General features: G+C 49.1%; 1 non-coding gene across 1 annotated transcript; it reads left to right on the forward strand.

Moving 5' to 3' along the window:
• The first annotated feature begins 3,555 nt into the window (after positions 1–3,555).
• Positions 3,556–5,850, forward strand: LOC124319508. Its single transcript, XR_006913206.1, has one exon. It is a non-coding gene; the product is annotated as a small subunit ribosomal RNA (ribosomal RNA).
• Positions 5,851–6,155: the final 305 nt, after the last annotated feature.

Consider the following 6,155-nt stretch of genomic DNA (forward strand, 5'->3'; position numbering starts at 1 on the left):
GTGGTGACCGGTCGGCGGGTGTGATGGTAAGCCCCGCCTGAGCTCTGGTGAAAGCCCGGCAAAATTTCGGAAATCAACTTTTTCGTACAGTTACTGCCCGGAACATCCACTACTTTCCTATATAGGGAAGAGGTTGTCGAGAAAGAAAAAAGTTGAAAAATTTTCTAAGTCCGAAAATTTCCAAGACCGGTTTTTGGTGGTGACCGGGCGGCAGTTGAGCGGGCGGCCCGGCCTGAGCTCAGGTGAAAGTCCGGCAAAAATTCGGAAATCGACTTTTTCGTACAGTTACTGCCCGGAACATCCACTACTTTCCTATATAGGGAAGAGGTTGTCGAAAAAAAGAAAGTTGAAAAATTTTCTAAGTCCGAAAAATTGAAAAATTTTTCTAAGTCCCGACGACGTGGTAGTGACGTGGTTGGCGGGACTTGGACGTATAAAGGCCGATGAAAAAAAATGGAAATGGAAATGAAAATTTCTCGATTTCCGACGACGGTGTTTGGCAACGACTCTCTCGCCCGGCCACTGGTCGGCGCGAGAGAGGAGTGAGCGAGACCCGTCGATTCGAAAAGAGAAGCCGTCACACCGTCGAGGCGTGGCGGCTCTCAAGTGGGTTGGTCGGGCGTGTCGTGATGACTCGCGACCGTAAAAAATTCCCACTCAAATTCTCCCATTTCCGACGACGGTGTTTGGCAACGACTCTCTCGCCCGGCCTCTGGTCGGCGCGAGAGAGGAGTGAGCGAGACCCGTCGATTCGAAAAAAAGCCGTCACACCGTCGAGGCGTGGCGGCTCTCAAATGGGTTGGTCGGGCGTGTCGTGATGACTTGCGACCGTAAAAAATTCCCACTCGTCGAAAATTTTCTAAGTCCCAACTTTGAAAACGACGGTTCCTGAAAGTCGGCTGGCGGTTGGATGGGGCAATGTCCCCGTCCAATCGCTAAAAATGAGCCGGAAAACGGAGACATTATGCGGCGGAACATTAGTGGTTTTCCTTAGTATAGAAGAGGTCTCGATTCCTAAACTCGGAAAAATTTTCAGAGTCCCAAAAATTTTCGAAGTGTCGAATAGTTTGGTTTCTCGAATTGAAAATTTTTTTCAAATTTGCGACATTACGACAAGCAGCGATTGTAAAGCCCGGTCCAAATTTTTCAAACGAGTCTTACTTCTTGTTAGTCCGCCTGGCCGATACCAAAGAATGGCCGACCGTCGACTATCGGGCGAATAGACGGGTGAAAGAAATAAAGTCGAAGCCGGTGGTTGGATAGATATCGAAGGGAAGGCGAAAGAGGCGAAAAGGAAAGCGCGAAATTTCTTTAGTAGCTTCGACGCAAAAACTTTGGTATCGACGGGGAGCTTTGGGAAATGAAACGAAGACGCAGAATGGGAAGTTGTCCGGTTCGGCGTTAGTTGTAGTTTCATTTCCACCGTAGCTGAGCTCCTTTCCGCCCGCCACTTCACATGATTTTAGTTTCGATTCCGTTCGATCGCGCTTGCACTGTCTTTGTTTTTTTTTCACTGCTTGGATCGCGGCTTTGCTCTAACCAGTTTAGCCCCATGCGATCAAAAAGTCTTAAAAAAAAAAAACCGTTGAACGGAGACGAACTCGATGAGCTGTCGGTGTGTGAAATATCATTCCTTCGGTAAAACCGTTTTCGAAATTTCCGATGGTCGGTATATGTAAAAATATATCCGAACCGCGATGTGGACGGGAATTCAAACGCCCGCTTCACCGATTGGTGCGACAGCTGAGAAGCTCGTCACTCGATCCAACGACTCTTGGTCGAAAAGTTCAGAAGAGGTGCGCGCGTCAAACATTTTTTTGGTTTCGGACGTTTCGTTTCTTCGGCACGTGTGGTTTGTCTGTGGCCGTCTGTGAGAGAAATCGGACGCTTGTTCTTTGTTATTTTACCGTAACAAGACAAGACGGGAAAGATTCTTTCTTCCAAACTTACGGCATCATAACCATCAGCGTTTACCGTCAGCGACGATACGGAAGAGAAAAGAAAATGGTGCGCGTCTTTTCACTTTTTGACACCGTATCAAAAAAAAATTACCGTTCAGGCGGAAATGTGTGTGTGTGTGTGTGAGCCGAGAGATAAAAAATAAAAAAGCCACCAAACAGAACGCTTTCAAATTATTTCGTGCGGCGTGCGCATATTTCACATTTTGCCGTTTGACGGAAGCTCGTTGTGTGGAACACAGAAGTGGAGATGGACGGAGTTGAAGGGGGGCGAAGACGGCCCGGTCGGACAAAGTCAAGAGATTGAAATATACGAGAGAATTGGGTGGAAGTGATGGCAAATCTATAAAATTCAAAAATCGGATGAGATGCGAGGACCGCAAAATGTGGCGTCGACTCTGACTCTCTTTTACTACGAACTTCCCTTCGACGGAAGATATCGAGAGCTGAGCTGAGCGCCCGCTGAGTATGGCCGGCGTAATTACAAACGAGTTACGGTTGGAGCTATATCGATTGTACGTATCCCGAACGTTCATCGAACAAGCCAGATCAACTCGGCGCCCGGTAAGATGTACGCTCAGTTATGGCCATGACACACGAAGGGAGAATTCAAACGGCTGTGAGTGTACGGCCCGCCCGGAGTTGTGTGTAGGCAGTGACCTCTCAAGAAAAAACGTAAAAAATTTTTTTTTGACAGTCACCGGTCTGCGACAAGTAATCAGTACGAAACTTGGGTGCAATGCAAAAAACATTTTGAGAATCCTTGCTTGACAACAACGAATCTAACACGATAAAAAAAACGATCCCCATCGGTGTACCGCTTGCTTTTCTCGCGCTTCGGCGCAGAATCGCTTATTCAGCTGCCCTTGGAATATGTTCGTTTCGTGCATACTTGATCTCGGTCATTCTTCGGTGAACTCTTAAAGAATTGCGCACTTTTATAGGGGTAGTCTGGTTGCTTGTCTCGACTTGAAATGATTTGTTTTTTTCCGCCCATGACTTTCTATACGATGCCTCTATGCTGGCCTCTGACCGCGGTTGTTCCGAGTTTTCTCTTTCTCTTCGAAAGTCTTTGCGGAAAATTCTGCCTCGTGTGACCGTTGAGCGGTGAGGTGTGTGTGTGTGTGTGTGTCGTGCGGGGTGATGCGAGAGTGTGCCTCGGCGGTGGAAAAATAAAAATAAAACTCTGAGCCCACAAAAATTTAAAAGATGTATGCTTGTCAGCTTAGTAAAGCAGGCTTGACTTATGAGCATACAGCACGCCACATATGACCGTCGAAAACCGTAATACGGGAAAAAAAGTTGATGAATATATCAAGACCGGTCGAATGAATCCGATTCACTTTGGGCTCATAGACCGTTGAATGGTCTTTGACTTTGGAAATTGAAATGAAAAAAATCCAACAAACGGATCGGATCGGTGTTTCTCTTCACTGGGACTCGCTGTGACACGCCAGGCGTTGCGATCAAAAATTTTAGTTTCCGAAGAAAAAGAAAAAAAACGAAAAACGTGTTGATTTGGTGTGTGTTTGGTGATGCGTGGGCGAAATAAAAACCCGCAACTCGCCGGATGCATATCAAACAAACATACACGAAATACCTGGTTGATCCTGCCAGTAGCATATGCTTGTCTCAAAGATTAAGCCATGCATGTCTAAGTACAAGCCGCTAGACGGCGAAACCGCGAATGGCTCAATAAATCAGTTATGGTTCCTTAGATCCACTCCATCCTACTTGGATAACTGTGGTAATTCTAGAGCTAATACATGCACTCGAGCCTCGACTGCGGGCTTTCGGGCTCGCAGAAGAGGTGCTTTTATTAGATCAAAACCAGTCGGGGCCGGGCTTTCGGGCTCGCGCACCGTACCAATTTTGGTGACTCTGGATAACTTCACGCCGATCGCACGGCCTTCGCGCCGGCGACGTATCTTTCAAATGTCTGCCTTATCAACTGTCGATGGTAGGTTACGCGCCTACCATGGTTGCAACGGGTAACGGGGAATCGGGGTTCGATTCCGGAGAGGGAGCCTGAGAAACGGCTACCACATCCAAGGAAGGCAGCAGGCGCGCAAATTACCCACTCCCGGCACGGGGAGGTAGTGACGAAAAATAACGATACGGGACTCTTCCGAGGCCCCGTGATTGGAATGAGTACACTTTAAATCCTTTAACGAGGAACCATTGGAGGGCAAGTCTGGTGCCAGCAGCCGCGGTAACTCCAGCTCCAATAGCGTATATTAAAGTTGTTGCGGTTAAAAAGCTCGTAGTCGGATGTCTGTCTTCGGCCGGGCGGCGCCGCTCTGAATCAAGGGTGTTGCGTTTCACGCTCTGGGAGCCCGGGTGTCAAAGCCCGACTCTCTTCACGGTCGGACAACATCGCCGGAGTGGTGGTCGGTGCGTCGTTGTTGTATCTGCGGCCAGAGTTGGAAAGTTCTTTCGGGTTCTTTTTTAAATTTTGGTCGTAGTTGACTCGATTCGCTCCACCCAGTCAATCGTTCGGGGTGCCCTTCACCGGGTGTCTCGGGCGGCCGGCAACGTTTACTTTGAACAAATTAGAGTGCTCAAAGCAGGTGTATCCCAACGCCTGAATATCGCAGCATGGAATGATGGAATAGGACCTCGGTCCGATTTTGCTGGTCTTTTACTTTTGGACCCGAGGTAATGGTCAATAGAGACGGACGGGGGCATTCGTACTGCGGCGACAGAGGTGAAATTCTTGGACCGCCGCAAGACGAACAACAGCGAAGGCATTTGCCAAGAATGTTTTCCTTGATCAAGAACGAAAGTTAGAGGTTCGAAGGCGATCAGATACCGCCCTAGTTCTAACCATAAACGATGCCAACCAGCAATCCGTCGGAGTTACTCCAATGACTCGACGGGCAGCTTCCGGGAAACCAAAGTCTTTGGGTTCCGGGGGAAGTATGGTTGCAAAGCTGAAACTTAAAGGAATTGACGGAAGGGCACCACCAGGAGTGGAGCCTGCGGCTTAATTTGACTCAACACGGGAAACCTCACCAGGCCCGGACACTGGAAGGATTGACAGATTGAGAGCTCTTTCTTGATTCGGTGGGTGGTGGTGCATGGCCGTTCTTAGTTGGTGGAGCGATTTGTCTGGTTAATTCCGATAACGAACGAGACTCTAGCCTGCTAAATAGGTGACGGGTTTTATCAATTGAAACCGAAGGGAGTACGGAGGCGTCGGGATCAGGTGGCGGCGATTCGGGTCTCGGTGGGACTGGTTCCTTTAGTGAGGCAATCTCTCGGCTTGGTTTCGTTGTGCTCTGTTCGTCGGGTGTACGGCCTTCACGGGTTGGTTGCCTGGCGGATGAGGTATGGCGGGGCTTTGTCGGGAATGTCTCGCGGGGGCTGGCTCTATTGTTATTCGGTCGTCGTCATCCCCGGCGATACCTTCTGCTCTCGCGTCCGTCACGCAGTCTTCTTAGAGGGACAAGCGGCGTCCAGCCGCGTGACAGTGAGCAATAACAGGTCTGTGATGCCCTTAGATGTCCTGGGCCGCACGCGCGCTACACTGAAGGAATCAGCGTGTTTCACTCTCCCTGTCCGAAAGGACCGGGTAACCGCTGAACCTCCTTCGTGGTTGGGATTGGGGACTGCAATGATCCCCATGAACCAGGAATCCCTAGTAGGCGCGGGTCACTAGCCCGCGTCGATTACGTCCCTGCCCTTTGTACACACCGCCCGTCGCTACTACCGATTGAATGATTTAGTGAGGCCTTCGGACGGGCTTGTCGGGGTGCCGTCGAGTGGGGAGCAATCTCTGCCCGTGCGGTGCCTACCAACGGCGAGACTGAAAGATGGTCGAACTTGATCCTTTAGAGGAAGTAAAAGTCGTAACAAGGTTTCCGTAGGTGAACCTGCGGAAGGATCATAAACGAACAAGACAAATGTTTTGCGCATATGGCTTTGGTTGAGCACGAAACAACTAAAAGTTGCAAAACAAAAAAACCCCATCAAAAGTCTTTCGGCGTAAGACATCGTATGAACTATGTGTGGGTTGACGGAAGAAAATCATTTATTTTGAACGGGTATCAGGCGCTCTGATGCGCGGTGGTTTAAAGCGGATTCGCCTTTTCAAATTGATTTTTCTTTCCTCTCGGCTCAAAAAAAAACACAAAGTCTTTCGATTTGGTCTATGGCCGTGAGCAAATTCTTCCTGCTTCGATGGTGAATGTCTCT

The sequence above is a fragment of the Daphnia pulicaria genome, unplaced genomic scaffold (assembly GCF_021234035.1).
Source record: "Daphnia pulicaria isolate SC F1-1A unplaced genomic scaffold, SC_F0-13Bv2 h1tg000172l, whole genome shotgun sequence".
Taxonomy (NCBI): Eukaryota; Metazoa; Arthropoda; class Branchiopoda; order Diplostraca; family Daphniidae; genus Daphnia; species Daphnia pulicaria.